This window comes from Pseudophryne corroboree, chromosome 5 (genome assembly GCF_028390025.1).
Source record: "Pseudophryne corroboree isolate aPseCor3 chromosome 5, aPseCor3.hap2, whole genome shotgun sequence".
In the NCBI taxonomy this organism is placed as follows: Eukaryota; Metazoa; Chordata; class Amphibia; order Anura; family Myobatrachidae; genus Pseudophryne; species Pseudophryne corroboree.
In genome coordinates this window covers 406,409,423-406,415,481 of record NC_086448.1, presented here as the reverse complement: position 1 = coordinate 406,415,481, position 6,059 = coordinate 406,409,423, and the positions used below count along the sequence as shown (strand labels likewise).

Sequence of the window (6,059 nt, the reverse complement as noted above, 5' to 3'; positions counted from 1 at the left end):
GTGCCCCTTATACACATCTCTGCCTCTGTCACTCCAGCAGCTCACCGCCCATGTCCCTTCAGCAGCTCCATGCCCTTTTTCTCTACAGCAGCTTCCCCACCTCTCTATGTCCCTTTAGCCCCTTCTCAACTTGTCTTCAGCAAGCACAAAGCCTGCTGCTCCTAATGGTTCTTCACAGCGACAGTAACAGTTTGACATCACTTATGCTGTGCCAGAAAAAGAAGCCACTGGGACCTCTGGAGAGGATGAACAACATCCAACAGAGACATTGTGAGTGTGTACCATGTGGGACAGACCACAAATTAAGGATCTGCTGGGGCCTGAGGAAGGAGGAGGTGGCTGCATCTTATCAGTGACACTAGTGCCATCTGCATTTTCTATTGATGAGTGTGCAGGGCAGGCTTTTCTGTTGGAATTACTGTGTTAGACAGGGACATGCGGTGAGCTAAATAGCTCAGGAGGCACTGGCTTGCACCAGAGCCAGATTAACACACAATATATGAGCCAAAGTGTACATCTGGACATTATACACAGGTACAGCAGTATAAACTCCTGGAAATTTGGTGAGTTTTGATCAGAGATGTGCCAAAAATATTGGGTGCCTCACCTGCCATAGACTTTTTACTTCAGAGTTTTGTCTATAAAAATGAGTACAATAATACAAAGAAGATATTTCAAACATATTCTTAGATTTTTCATATAGTTTATACAGTCAAAACTCTGACACAAATGTTAGTATGACAGGAAAGGATCTGCCTCACCTGGCTCACCCCACCGCATGTCACTGGTGTTGGGCTGTGGAGGAGGTGGAACTAGTTTGACCTACCATTACAGGTGGTGGAACTTAGTTCCACCCTGTTCCCCCCACTTTAACCCCTGCTTATGCATCATATCTATTCCCATAGCCCTTCTACATACAGGACCCGGATGAGAAGAGGCCAAAGTGCACCGATCAGTTCAATAAAAAACAGATTCCCTACAAGCATATAACTAAAGGAAAGAGAAATGAACACCATCACCTCATAGAAACTCTGTAAATTAAGGGTTCACAACTTAAAATAAAAATGAACGATGTGGAATCACACTATGCATTCCACATGTGTTCCACCGACCACCCGGAAGCGGAAATATGTCACCAAATAAACCTATAAATCCGGAACTAGTGGAATTGCGGTTTGCATTTCAATTGCATTACTCCATTAAAACAAAAGTAGAAATACGTCACCATGCATCCAAAACATCATGAAACCCAGAAATTGGAACTGGAATGCATTCCAAATGTGTTCCACGGAGTCTACATATGATTAAATACATTTTTAATACTGGTTTTGTATTCCCATTCAGTAATATAAGTTAATGTAACAAGAGTGCATATTGAAAATATATCTGTACAATTGACACAGTGTGTTTTTTGTAATAGTAAAAGTGATGTAATGCTCATATAATGAAAATACTGATTAGTTACATCCCTTGATGAAGTCTACACCATAAGCGAAACACGTTGGGCATAACTGCTTTAACACCTTAACTGGCATGGTCAGATCACAGATGACCACATCGCCCCACTGTGTCCCCCAGTTTTTGACAAGGAGATCCGTTCTGCAGATGTGCATAATATAATATTTAAATAAATGTTATGAATGGTTATGAAGGGAAAAATTGTCAGTTAAGTGGTTAAGCAGATGCCTCCTGCTTTGAATATTGGACATTATAAGTTTTTATACTTAAGATGGTAACACTCCGATATGCGTGTACGCACCTATACAATTTTACTTGCGACGTTCTAACTCCTCCTGTCCAAACTATCACAAGAAATTGAGTGTACCACCGTACACACTGTTCCGATTCTGGCTACAGTCACGTTAGATGTAAACATGATTATCATAATGGGCCAGATCAGGGCGTGGTTACAGAACCCAAACAAAGAAAAATCAGATCACATAGTGCTGTGGAGAGAACATGTTCATTCTTTTTGTTCTTCATAAGCTTGAGTAAATGAAAGACTTGTGCTTGTATTGTTGCAGCTATGGTGACATCACTACAAGCCATAAAGAAAAAAAAAAGAGGAGCAAGAAGAGCAGCTGCTAGATCAAAGATTGGCTTCTGAGGCAAAATACCATCTCCCATATGCTAAAGGAGATCCGGGAGAACAACTCTGAGGACTTCATGAAGTTCCTGTGTATGGATGACCCTACCTTCCAGGAGATTCTCTCACTAATCACCCCTTTTAAACAGAAAGAGCACAACTATTTCAGGAGACCTATTTCTGCTGAGCAGAGAGTGGTGGCTACTCTACTGTAGGGGATCTTTAACAGAAATCACAAAACTCGTCTACAGCCACATCACACTGAATATGCCAAATCTCATCTGATCTTGGAAGCTATGCTGTGTTGGGCCTGGTTAGTACTGGGATGGGAAACCAGCTGGGAATACCAGGTGCTGTAGATATTTTTATACAACCAACACCATTCTCTTGATGCATTCCATTTTGAAACTTATTCATTTATGTACCAGTAGTTAGAAGTAAAAGAGCCTTAACAAAAAATGCAAAGCTCAACTACAGCCACACCACACTGGATATGCCCAATCTTGTCTGATCTTGAAAATTAAGCAGTATTGGGCCTAGTTAGTACTTTAATGGAAGATCACCTGGGAATACCAGGAGCTGTAGGTATTTTGATACTACCCACACTGTTCTCTTGATGCATTCCATTTTGAAACTTATTATTTTATGTACCAGTAGTTAGAAGTAGAAGAGCTCTAACAGAAACCACTAAGCTTGTCTACAGCCACACCACACTAGATATGCACAATCTGACCTGTTTTTGGAAGCTAAGCAGTGTTGGTCCTGGTTAGATCTTGGATGGGAGACAACACGGGAATACCAGGTGCTGTAGCTATATTTATATTAATAGGACCATTCTCTCAATGCATTCCATTTTGAAACTTATTCATTTATGTACCAGTAGTTAGAAATAAAAGAGAACTAACAGAAACCAAAAAGCTAATCTACAGCCACACCACAGGGATATGCCTAATTTCATCTAATGTTGGAAGACAAGCAGTTTTATGCCCGGTGAGTAGTTGGAGGGAGACAACCTGGGAATACCAGGTGCTGTAGGTATTTTTATACTACCAACACCAATCTCTTGATGCATTCCATTTTGAAACTTATTCATTTATGTACCAGTAGTTAGAAGTAGAAGAGCTCTAAAAGAAACTTCAAAGCTCATCTACAGCCACACCAACTGAATATGCCCAATCTCCTCTGATCTTGGAATCTAAGCAGTGTTGGGCCTGGTTAGTACTTGAATGGGAGACCACCTGGGACTACCATGTGCTGTAGGTATTTTTATACTACCAACACCGTTCTCTTGATGCATTCCATTTTGAAACTTATTCATTTATGTACCAGTAGGTAGAAGTAAAGGAGCTCTTACAGAAACCACAAAGCTCGTCTACAGCTACACCACACTGGATATGCCCAATTTCATCTAATGTTTGAAGATTAGCAGTTTTATGCCTGGTTAGTAGTTGGATGGGAAACAACCCAGGAATACCAGGTGCTTTAGGTATTTTATACTACCAACACAGATATCCTCATACGTTTCATTTTGAAACTTAATCATTTGTGGACAAGTAGGCAGAAGTACAAGAGCACTAACAGAAACCATAAAGCTCATCTACAGCCACACCACACTGGTATGCCCAATTTCATCTGATCTCGGAAGCTATGCAGTGTTGGGCCTGGTTAGTAGTTGGATGGAAGACCACCTGGGAATACCAGGTGCTGTAGGTATTGTTATACTACCAACACCGTTTTCTTGATGTATTCCATTTTGAAACTTATACATTTATGTACCAGTAGTTAGAAGTAGATGAGCTCTAACAGATACCTCAAAGCTCATCTACAGCCACACTACACTGAGTATGCCCAATCCACCCTGATCTTGGAAGCTAAGTAGTGATGGGCCTGGTTAGTACGTGAATGGGAGACCACCCGGGAATCCCATGTGCTGTAGATATTTTTATACTACCAACACCATTCTCTTGATGCATTCCATTTTGAATCTTATTCAGTTATGTACCAGTAGTTAGATGCACCACACTGAATATGACCAGTCTCCCATAATCTTGGAAGCTAAACAGTGTTGGGCCTGGTTAGTACTTGGATGGGAGACAACACGGGAATACCAGGTGCTGTAGGTATTTTTATACTACCAACACCGTTCTCCTGATGTCATTCCATTTTGAAACTTATTTATTTATGTACCAGTAGTTAGAAGTAGAAGAGCTCTAACAGAAACCACAAAGCTAATCTACAGCCACACCACACTGGATATGTCCAATCTCATCTAATCTTGGAAGATAAGCATTTTTTTGCCTTTTTAGTACTTGGATGGGAAACCACCTAAAAATACAAGGTGCTATAGGTATTTTTATACTACCAACACCATTCTCTTGATGCATTCCTTTTTTAAACTTATTCATTTATGTACCAGTAGTTAGAAGTAGATGAGCTCTAACAGAAACTGCAATGCTCATCTACAGCCACACCACACTGGATATGCTCAATCTCATCTCTTCTTGGAAGCTAAGTAGTGTTGAGCCTGGTTAGTACTTCGAAGGGAGACCACCTGGGAATACCAGGTGCTGTAGGTATTTTTCTACTACCAACACCGTTCTCTTGATGTATTCCATTTTGAATCTTATTAATTTATGTACCAGTAGTTAGAAGTAGAAGAGCTTTAACAGAAACCTTAAAGCTTGTCTTCAGTCAAACCACACTAAATATATGCAATCTTCCCTGAGCTTGGCAGCTAAGCAGTGTTGTGCCTGGTTAGTATTTGAATGGGAGACCTTGTGGAATATGTGCTGTAGGAATTTTTATACAAAAAACACCGTTCTCTTGATGCATTCCATTTTAACATTTATTCATTTAGGTACAAGCAGGTAGAAGTAGAAGAGCACTAACAGACACCACCAAGCTTGTCTACAGCCACACCACACTGGATATGCGCACTCTTAACTGGTTTTGGAAGCTAAGCAGTATTGGTCCTGGTTAGTACTTTAATGGGAGAACATGTGGGAATACCATGTGCTGTAGATAACTTTACACTACCAACACCATTCTCTTGATGCATTCCATTTGAAACTTATTAATTTATGTATCAGTAGTTAGAAGTAGAAGAGCTCTAACAGAAACCACAAAGCTTGTCTTCAGCCACACCACACTGGATATGCACAATTTCATCTGTTCTTAGTAACTGAGCAATGTTGGGCCTAGTTAGTACTTGGATGGAAGACAACACAGGAATAGCAGGTGCTGTAGTTATTTTTATACTACCCACAACTTTCTCTTGATGAATTCTATTTTGAAATTAATTCATTAATGTACCAGTAGTTAGAAGTAGATGAGCTCTAACAGAAACTGCAACGCTCATCTACAGCCACACCACACTGGATATGCCCAATCTCATCTGTTCTTGGATGTTAAGCAGTGTTGGGACTGTTTTTTTGTATGGGAGACCACCTGGGAATACCAGGTGCTGTAGGTATTTTTACACTACCAACTCCGTTCTCTTGATGCATTCCATTTTGAATCCGACTCATTTATGTATCAGTAGTTAGAAGTAGAAGAGCTCTAACAGAAACCTCAAAGATTGTCTTCAGCCATACCATACTAAATATGAGCAATCTCCCCTGATCTTGGAAGATGAGCAGTATTGGGCCTGGTTAGAATTTGAATGAGACACCACGTGGAATACTATGTGCTGTAGGATTTTTATAAAACCAACACAGTTCTCTTTATGCATTCCATTTTGAAACATATTCATTTATGTACCAGCAGGTAGAAGTAGAAGAGCACTAACAGAATACACAAGGCAAATCTACAGCCACACCACACGGGATATGTCCAATCTTTTCTAATCTTGGAAGCTAAACAGTGTTGGGACTTGTTCATACCTGGATGGGAGACCACCTGGGAATACCAGCATCTGTAGGTATTTTTATACTACCAACACCGATCTATTGGTGCATTCCATTTTTAAACTTAT

General features: G+C 40.3%; 7 pseudogenes; all 7 read left to right on the top strand.

The window, feature by feature from the left end:
- The first annotated feature begins 2,329 nt into the window (after positions 1-2,329).
- On the top strand, positions 2,330-2,448 carry LOC134931403 (5S ribosomal RNA; annotated as a pseudogene).
- Positions 2,449-2,555: 107 nt separating this feature from the next.
- Positions 2,556-2,674, top strand: LOC134930051 (5S ribosomal RNA; annotated as a pseudogene).
- A 557-nt stretch (positions 2,675-3,231) lies between these two features.
- LOC134930102 (5S ribosomal RNA) lies at positions 3,232-3,349 on the top strand (annotated as a pseudogene).
- Positions 3,350-3,681: 332 nt separating this feature from the next.
- LOC134931651 (5S ribosomal RNA) lies at positions 3,682-3,799 on the top strand (annotated as a pseudogene).
- Positions 3,800-3,906: 107 nt separating this feature from the next.
- On the top strand, positions 3,907-4,025 carry LOC134930256 (5S ribosomal RNA; annotated as a pseudogene).
- A 518-nt stretch (positions 4,026-4,543) lies between these two features.
- LOC134929827 (5S ribosomal RNA) lies at positions 4,544-4,662 on the top strand (annotated as a pseudogene).
- A 780-nt stretch (positions 4,663-5,442) lies between these two features.
- On the top strand, positions 5,443-5,558 carry LOC134930492 (5S ribosomal RNA; annotated as a pseudogene).
- The last annotated feature ends 501 nt before the right edge of the window (positions 5,559-6,059 follow it).